The following is a 9,465-nucleotide window of genomic DNA, read 5'->3' as shown; positions in this document are numbered from 1 at the left end:
GTCTCAGACACTTATTCCGTGCTAGGCGCCGTACCAAGAGCTTTATTCATAAGCATTGTCTCACTTATGAGGCAGGAACTTCTGTTAACCTCATTTACCCAATAAGGAAAGTGAGGTTCACAGAACTCACTCAGGGTCACTCGCAGCTGGTGGCAAAGCCAGGACCTGGGCCTGGGCAACGTTGATGCCAAAGCTTGTGAGGCTGTCGGGGGAGGAAGGAACTGAGTCTAGAGCGGGGGCTGTGAGGAAAGCCCGGTGTGACCGTCCTCCGGGCACAAGGAATGAGAGCTGCGGCCTCAAGCCGGCAGTGCCTTTGCAGGTGGGCCGGGCGGGGTTTGCCAGGCTGATTCACATGCTCTCTCTTCAGGAACCTGGGGTTCAAGGGTAGACCAGATTCTGGGTCCCGAAAGGCCAGTCCTTGCCTACCAGCTGAGGGGAAGGAGGAGAGTGGCCCTTCCAGGATCTGTCATCCCTTTCAGGGAGGAAGCAGTGGCCACCGGCAGGGGTGACAGACGGCGAGGCCAGCACTGAGAGCCACTGCCACTGCCATTCTGCTATCTCCTTCAACCAGGGCAGAGCCCCTGGGAGGGAGACGCGGCAGCCAGCGGCCCAGCTGGAGGCGGAGCTAGAGGACGGGGAGCTGTTTGTTTTTGCAGGGGGAGGGCGCAGGGCTCGCGGACCAAGGAGGTAGCTTCAAGAGGGACCCACGGACGAACTGGAAACAAGTCCTGGCACTTAAGAACTGCAGACCCTCTCTGTGGAATGCACATGCCCCCTAGTGGGGCCTAAGCCTAGAGGGTGGAGAGGAAAATTAAAAGAAAGTTAACTGATGCCCATGACCTATGAGCCTGGGTAGGAACGGCCAGTCCTATCCTCCTGTGAACACACACACGCCCACTTAACATCACACGCAGAAGCCAGCTAAACTAAGTATTAAAGGAAACTATTCAATTTATTCACTGGCTCCTATCTAACAAGCACGTATTGGGAGCCTACAATGTACAAATCCCGTGTGAGGTGTTGGGAATGAGACAGTGGTAAGAGACAGTGCCTGCCCTGCTAGTTAGCACAAGACCAAGATCCTGGCCTGGGAGGTCCAGTTCTGCCAGCCCAGCCACTGCCTGGTCACTTGACCTTTCCTTCTCTGGACCTCAATCTCCCCATTTAATAAGCATGTGTTGAACCCAGGTGGGCTGGCGCTGGGGACGTAAAGGACTAATGACCATCCTCAGGAAAAGAACTGTCTACTGAGATGAAGGGGATGGACCAGATGACCTCTGGGGGCTCCACAGCTTCTCCCAATCAAAAGAGACTCTGGTGGACTGTGTCTGGAAGTGCTACCAAGGACTCGCTCACTCAACAGACATTCGTGGAGTGGCTGTGTGCCAGGCACTGTGGATGCAGAAATGAATTAAGACTTCCTGCCACAAACAACCAGAAAACTGAGCAAAATAAAGGAAACAGACACTTGACAACGAGCAGCACACAGGCCGGTGACCTCACGACCGCCTCAGCGTCTGCTTCAGACAGTTCTCTGCCTGCGGCGTGGGGAGGGCAGACCACGCAGAGCACGGTGGTCTCACTAGGTTGAGGAGACATGATGAGAGTTCAAGACGGTGCTGGGTGGGGGGCTTTCCAAAGGACATACACACAGATCAATGAGATCCAAAGACAGGACAAAGGCGATTCAGTGGAGAAAGGAAAATCCTTTCAATAGAATACAGAAAGCACTAACCATAAAAGCAAAATGGATTAAACTGGACTTGATCAAAACTGGAAAGACCGGGAGATAATACCTCCCAAGCAAGTATCTGAGAAAGGACCTGTATCCAGAATATATAAAGAACTTTCACAACTCAGTAAGAAGATAGGCCAATACAAAACGGGAGGGTTTTAACAGACACTTCACAAAAAGGTATACATAGGGCCAACAAACACACAGAAAGATGCTCAGCGTCATAGCCAACAGGGAAATGCGCCTTAAAACCACAATGAGATGTTATGACACACCTAGCAGAATGGCTTAAAGACTGACCATAACAGGTGTTGGTAAGGGTGCGGAGCAAGTGTAACTCTGTAATATGTTGCTGGGGGAGCGTAAGTGTCACAAAACACTCGGGAAAGCCGTTTGGCAGTTTCCCCTGCAGTTATCTAAGAGGAATGAAAACTTATGCCCACAAAAAGATTTGTACAGAAATGTTCATTGCCGCTTTATTAATCATAGTTCCAAACTGGAAACAGCCCAAAGGTCCGCCAACATGCACGGGCATAAAAATGTTGTGGTATATTCATACAATGGAATAATATTCAGTAATTAAAAAGGAAATGAACTACTGATGTAAGCCACAACACGGGTAATTGAGAGAAGCCAGACACAAAAGAGTACCTACTGTATGACTCCATTTATATGAAATTCTAGAACAGGCAAAACTAATCTACGGTGACAGAAAGCAGATCAGTGGTTGTCTGGGGCCAGGGTTGTATGGAGACTTGACTGTGAAAGAGGGTGAAGGGGGTCTCTGGGCGATGAAAATGTTCTAAATTGTGATGGGGTTGCGGCTGCACAGGTGTATTCCTTATTGGACTACTGCACTGTACATTTTAAATGGATGCATTTTATTGTATGTAAATTACACCTCAAAAAAGATGACTTAAAGAGTTTCAAAAAAAAAACCGCAAAAGACAAGAACGAAGACTTGACTCTTGCCTTGTTCACTGTCTAGCAGAAAAGCCAGACACGAAAACAAATAATCATAAAACAGTGAGTATTAAAAGAAGTATGTATGTTCACATAATAAGAGTGCCGCTTACTGAGTGCTTCCCTCGTGCCCGGCCGGCCGTGCTAGATGCATTGCATGCACGATCCTAAAACCGTCGTGTGGGGTTTGGGAGAGCCTCCACCTCCTCCTGTTGCAGATAAGGAGCCTTAGAGAGAGGTGAAGTCATCTGCTTGGGGTTACTCAGCTCGAATCAGCAGAGCGTGTGCTAAACCAGCCTGCTGTGGGGACGATGAGGAAAGAGCTAGGGGACTGCTCGAGCACGTCAGGTGAGATTTCATAAGGGGTTGGGATTTGCTACGCAGAGGGGAGGATGAAGGGAAGGAAATGTCAAGGCAAAGGAAACAAACAGCACGAGCAAAGGTGCTGCAGCAGTTGTGAGAAGGCAGGGTTTCTGGGAAGGAGAGATGTGTCCAGAAAACAGCAGACGAGCTCAATGGGATATTACGTATTCTTCAAATTCACTTATTTTTTAAAAAACCCATTAAGTAATAATTTTATGAGAGGCAACAGATCTTCCGAGCAGGCGAGTGAAATGTGTGCTATTGGTCAACACAGGAAAGAATCCACCGCAACCCAAGGTCATCCATTCTCTATAATTAGGTCTGTTTCTTCTCCTCCAGGAAGTTAAAGCTGTGTTCAACGGTCCCAGACTTCTGCTGAACAGGATTTGTGGCCCTCTTTCACAGTCCTGAGAAACTGAAGGGAAAAACATCCTCTATGCTTTTATGATGGGCTCTCTAGCTGGATGCACTAAAATCACCAGAGTTAACAAAACATGATCCACTGTCACCGCGTATTTTCCCAGGAAATCCAGCACAGCAGTTAAGACCATAGGTTTGGAGGCTACATTGAGTTCTCAGTGCCCCTCCTTGCTAATGACTTTCATCTTTCTGCACTTTGGCTGCAAAATGGGAGGATAACGACAGGGCCGTTGTGAGAGTCAAACGAGATAGCAAACTCAAGGTGCTTAGAGTCCTCAAGTTTTATACATTAAATATGGGCAGCTTTTTGTTTGTCACTCAGATCTCAATAAAGTGGTTTTTTAAAAAAGGTGTTTAGAGCAGTGCCTGGCACCGAGTCAACACTATTACACCAGCTGTTATTTTTTTTCAGGATGGTAATTTGAGTGTGTCAGTTCGTTTTTATTTTGCCACGACCCATCCTTCCAGAGAATAATCATTAAAAAAAAAATTTCGGAAAATGTCGATCATATCATTCAGGATGATTTTGGTTCTTTTTTTTTTTTTCTTTTTTTGGCTGAGTTGGGTCCTTGTTGCTGCTCGCGGGCTTTCTCTAGTTGCAGCGAGCAGGGGCTACTCTTTGTTGTGGTGCGCGGGCTTCTCATTGAGAATAATCATTAAAAAAAAAATTTCGGAAAATGTCGATCATATCATTCAGGATGATTTTGGTTCTTTTTTTTTTTTTCTTTTTTTGGCTGAGTTGGGTCCGTGTTGCTGCTCGCGGGCTTTCTCTAGTTGCAGCGAGCAGGGGCTACTCTTTGTTGTGGTGCGCGGGCTTCTCATTGCGGTGGCTTCTCTTGCGGAGCACGGGCTCTAGGCGCGCAGGCTTCGGTAGTTGTGGAGCACGGGCCTAGTTGCTCCGCGGCACGTGGGATCTTCCCGAACCAGGGCTCGAACCCGTGGCCCCTGCACTGGCAGGCAGATTCTTAACCTCTGTGCCACCAGGGAAGCCCAGGATGATTTTGGTTCTAACAGAACACCCAACTTGAGACGGCTTAAACAACACGGAGGTTTCTTTCTTAAATCTCACACTCTGTATTTCACTGAACCCAAGATGCCATTGCTCAAAAGATGCCTCCCACATTCAGAAATACTAACATGTCAAAATATGTGTCTCTGAATCAAACAAAAGGTCTGAAGGCAGGGGGCTTTGGGACTGGTTTCTCCAGCAGTTCAAAAGCATCTTCAAGGGTTCATGCTCTTTTCTCCTCTCTGCCACCGCAGACCTTCCACTCTTGCTGGGAAACGGGCCTCACGGATACAAGATGGCTTTGGTGGTCTCAGGCATCACCTCACGATGTCCCAAAGCCGGAAGAGAGGCTACTGTTTTTAAAAACTAGAAAATGTTCCCAAACCTGGCAGAATGTGCCGCAGACCCTTTCCCGAAACAATTCCTGGCAAAGGGAATAGCTTTCTATGGCCGACTAATCAAGATGCACTCCTGGGCTTCTTCCCTGGTGGCGCAGTGGTTGAGAATCCGCCTGCTGATGCAGGGGACGCGGGTTCGTGCCCCGGTCCGGGAGGATCCCACGTGCCGCGGAGCGGCTGGGCCCGTGAGCCATGGCCACTGGGCCTGCGCGTCCAGAGCCTGTGCTCCGCAACGGGAGAGGCCACAGCGGTGAGAGGCCCGCGTACCGCAAAGAGGAGGAAGAGAAAAAAAAAAAAAGATGCACTCCTTTGGGCAGGGCAGGGGCTTGGCCAGTGGCTCTGCTGTTTGTAAGACAGAGGAAGGACAGCTGCAGGACTAAGAGCGCCTGCCACACGGGTGAACTTCCCGGGGTATCACTGGTGCAACTGCTCCCAGTTAAGCAGCCAGCTGCTTGGGATATACCTACCCTCCTCATGTTTTTACTAATAAAATGAAAGATTCCTTTTCAGGTTAAAAAATTCACCCCAATATTTACAGACTCTGTTTTCTATTTGTGGGTTTCGGATACCATGTCTTAAATCCTAGCAGTGACTGGAACTCAGTGAGCTGACCTCCTGAGCACAGCAGGCCAGCTGACCAGATTTCCCCTTTGCACTCAGAGCCAGGGTCCCTTGAACGGCCCTGGGGACTCTTGCCCTGTTCAGCTTGTGATCTACTTCTGTCACTTATCACTAGACTGTGTGACTCTTTCCATTAAATATAGGTCTACACCGGCCTTGAATAATGTAAAACTCAAACGTCCTAGACCTCACCAGCAGCGAGTGCAAATGAAGTCACACTGGCGTTAGCATTTCCGTCTCAGCAGCTCTGAGCCCTCGCCTGCCCATTCAGGGATTCTGGTGCATTCTTTGAAGCCTTTCCCAGTTATTTCTGGATTGCCTAAGCAGGACACCTGACATGTGCTCAGACACAAGGCTTCTCATTGCATTTTGCTCTGGCCACTTGGCCACAGCCCAGCAGCCCGTGACACTGCCATCCGCCGTGAGCCTACTGCCGTTCCCCTAAGTGCCCTGTCAGGTGTGAAAGCTACACTGTGGCCTCTGGCACAGGGGCCCTTGTCGAGCTGTGACAAATGGCCCTCACTGCACACTCGGTGGCAACTAGTCTGGGACCCAAGACAGACCTGCCAGAGCCCAGAGCCTCTGCCTTTCACTGATCAGCTCCTGCAGGCTCTCATCCCTACTCTTGCTTCCAGAAAGTGGCTCGAAACAGTGCAACAGGTGCCCATCCTCCCCGCCAGTTTCCTCCCTAACCACCCAGGCCAACACACAAAATCCCTCTTCCTTCCCCTCCCCCCAACCCCAAACCCTTATATATAAGATCCATTTATATATATATACACACAGTGCAGTATAACTTTGTGGTAAAAGCACAGACCCTACAGGCTGGGATCAAACCCTGACACCACCAGTTACTAGCTGTGTGAACTGCGGCAAGTTACATCCTCTCTCAATGCTTCTGTTTCCTCATCTGTAAAATGGGGGTAGTGATAATGCACTGCACTGCGCAGTGGTGAGGATTAAACAAATTAATATCCGTAAAGTACTCAAGGAGTGAGTGGCACACAGTAAGTGCTATGAAGCGTTAGCTATCACTATTGTTTTGCCTGCAGATCACCGGCCTACACACAAGCAGCTTTTGGCAAATTCCGCACTTAGAGTCTGAGATGAAGGGAATTTAGTTTGCAGAGAGAGACCCCATTCTTTTTTTTTTTTTTCAAATTTCTTTATTTTATTTTTGGCCGCGTTGGGTCTTCATTGCTGCGCGCGGGCTTTCTCTAGTTGCGGCGAGCAGGGGCTCCTCTTCGTTGCGGTGCGCCGGCTTCTCATTGTGGTGGCTTCTCTTGTTGCGGAGCATGGGCTCTAGACACACGGACTTCAGTAGTTGTGGCACATGGGCTCAGTAGCTGTGGCGCACGGGCTTACTCGCTCTGCGGCATGTGGGATCTTCCAGGACCAGGGCTTGAACCCGTGTCCCCTGCACTGGCAGGCGGATTCTTTACCACTGCACCACTAGGGAAGTCCCCATTCTTTCTTTCGGTATTATACAAAATAATCTGTCTTCAAGGGTAAGATAGGGAAACGTAAGGGCCAATTTCACACGATAGAAGCTATTGCTGAGTTAATGATTATATTCGTGGAGTACTTACTGTGAGCAGAGGCAGTGGAATACCAACTAGGCCTGTGAGGAAATTAAAAAGAAAAAACAAATTAAAATAGACTTCTGCCTTGAAGAGCTCACCATCCAGTTGAGGGAGGCAAACATTAACAAATGTGGTAACTTGAAAATAAGTACCCACACTGTATTACCATATACAGAACAATTTAATCCAGACTAAATGTGACTGAGGTCATTGCTGAAGGGCTGATGAGCATGGGGAGAAGGTAATGCAGAAAAGGCTTCGTGGTCTTGCAAGTTTAAACCAATTTCCAAATAGGTGTAAATTCTGACTCTGACTCTAGTTGTTGTTTTGCCCTTATGTTATTGCAAAAATGAAGCCGGGGTGATTACCTGAAAATCAACACTCAGGAGTAGCAGAGGGTATTACACTATTCTCAGTTCTTTTCGTAATTGTATTATTTTTCCTTGTCGGAATTAAAGCCACACCCCGGCGGGGCTGCGGGACCTGCGGCGCGGGGATAAGCCCCCGGGTTCAGGGTAATTTAGAGCCCGGCCCAGCCCGTCGCTCTCGGGCGCCCTCTACCGGCCGCGCCCGTGCCCCACCGCTCTCGCCCCAACTAAGAGCAACTGAGCGGGACGTCGAACAATTCCCCGGGAATCTCCCTCCTCTTCGCTAACGCAGCCAACCACCCAAGAAGAACTCGCCCCGCCCCAAATAAAATCAGCAGAGCAATTAAGAACGAAATCCGGCAGGGCCTCAGTTCCCTCGACGGTTCCTCTCGTGAAGTCCCCTCGGGTTTTCTGCGACCTCCACCGCCCACCCAGTCTCGGCCAGGGACACCCTGTTCACTCAATAGATAAATGACTTTGTGGCCGAAGCGACGACAGTCCATCTTCGTTTTCTAACGGCCGTGGTTCTATACAGAGCAGGCCTCCCACCCCGGGCTCTCTACTGTCCCTGGCGGCGGCCACCATCTAATCCCGGGTCCAGAGCCGCGCTGCGGACACGGCTGCCCCGCAGCGGCGGCTGTTTGCACTACATTTCCCATCAGCCTTTTCTCAACAGCGCGAGAGTTCCGGCGAGACTGCCGCGATGACTTGCGCGCAGGCGCGGCCCTGCTCTCTCTTCCTGCCGCGAAGACCTGCGCGCAGGCGCGGCCTTGCTCTCTCTCTTCGGGGCAGGTCTCGTGGTTGGGAGTCATGGCGGCCTCAGGCTGGTCCGAGCTAGGCCAGCAACCTCGGACCTTTGGCGGCGGTAAGGCTGCGGAGGTGGGAAGACGGGGTCTTTCTTGACACGGCGCTAGGACACTTGGCCGCCCCCTCCTCGAAGGAGAAATGGTGACGCTTAAGCCTGGTCTCTCCCCAGGTAGGGTGGTTGGGTGGATTAGCTGAGGTAACTGGGAAAACGCTTTCCAAAGGGCGCGAGTTTTCATTACTGAGGGGGGAGAGCCCAAGCCCACCTTGGCGTCGGAGCGGCCCTCCTGGGGGAGAGCGGCCCTTCCGTATTGCGCAACCCTCGCGCCCCCCTCCCCGGCCTCGCAGACACCCATGCGCTGAGCTCGCAGCCCCAGCGGCCTTGCAGGTCCCCAGGTCTTTACACGGGGCAGGCTGACAGGGACGGTTCTCAGTTCACTTCAGGGGTGTTAACGGCTGAATACTTCGCTTCCTCCTCGAGTGCCTTGAGGACGGCCCCAGTGTTTTCTTTTTTTTTTTTTTTTTTTTTGCGGTACGCGGGCCTCTCACTGTTGCGGCCTCTCCCGTTGCGGAGCACAGGCTCCGGACGCGCAGGCTCAGCGGCCACGGCTCACGGGCCCAGTCGCTCCGCGGCATGCGGGATCCCCCCGGACCGGGGCACGAACCCGCGTCCCCTGCATCGGCAGGCGGACTCAACCACACTGCGCTACCAGGGAAGGCCCCCCCAGTCAGTTTTTATGTAACGCCACAGATGGTAACCAGTGGGATGCTAGACTTTGTTTGGAAAGCCGTAGGCCGTAGTTTTACAACGACCCTTAACATGCTCATGTTTTCGTTTCCCACAGGCCTTTGTTTGGCATCTGCAGAGACGGTGAGAAGCCGACGTGCACGTTGAAGCTTAAAACTAGCGAATGGAACCCTTAAATGAGTAAGAATGGATGCACGCAAGACCTGGGTGTGCACCAGAAGTGACAGAGGTGAGGTGGTGTGAAGGCCTACCACGTACCGCCCCCTCACACTCTGTTCTGAATTCTGAAGTTCAGCCCTGTGAATCCGGGTTGACACAGAGGGCCGGTTAGGGTCCTGCCTAGGATCCAGAATCGAGGATGGTCTGAGCCAGTGTAGTCAGGGCCACTAGGTGTCACTGAAATCAAAGTGGATGCCACTGCATACAGGGTTCACCAAGGAAGACTTGGAAAAT

The 9,465-nt window shown here is 51.0% G+C and overlaps 1 protein-coding gene across 18 annotated transcripts in view; it reads left to right on the top strand.

The window, feature by feature from the left end:
• Positions 1-8,210: 8,210 nt before the first annotated feature.
• Positions 8,211-9,465, top strand: part of METTL23 (methyltransferase 23, arginine) — a 115,470-nt gene continuing 114,215 nt past the window's right edge. For 17 of the 18 annotated variants that reach the window (XR_008616520.1, XR_008616517.1, XR_003678161.1 and 14 more), the window contains exons 1-2: positions 8,211-8,325; positions 9,110-9,241. The gene's annotated coding sequence lies outside the window, so the exon portion shown is untranslated. The remainder of the gene's footprint in view (positions 8,326-9,109; positions 9,242-9,465) is intronic. The other variant, XR_003678170.2, reaches the window with a different exon arrangement.

Source organism: Physeter macrocephalus, unplaced genomic scaffold, assembly GCF_002837175.3.
Source record: "Physeter macrocephalus isolate SW-GA unplaced genomic scaffold, ASM283717v5 random_62, whole genome shotgun sequence".
Lineage (NCBI taxonomy): Eukaryota > Metazoa > Chordata > Mammalia > Artiodactyla > Physeteridae > Physeter > Physeter macrocephalus.
The sequence above is the reverse complement of the archived record's forward strand: the minus strand, read 5'-3'. Positions and strand labels throughout refer to the sequence as shown.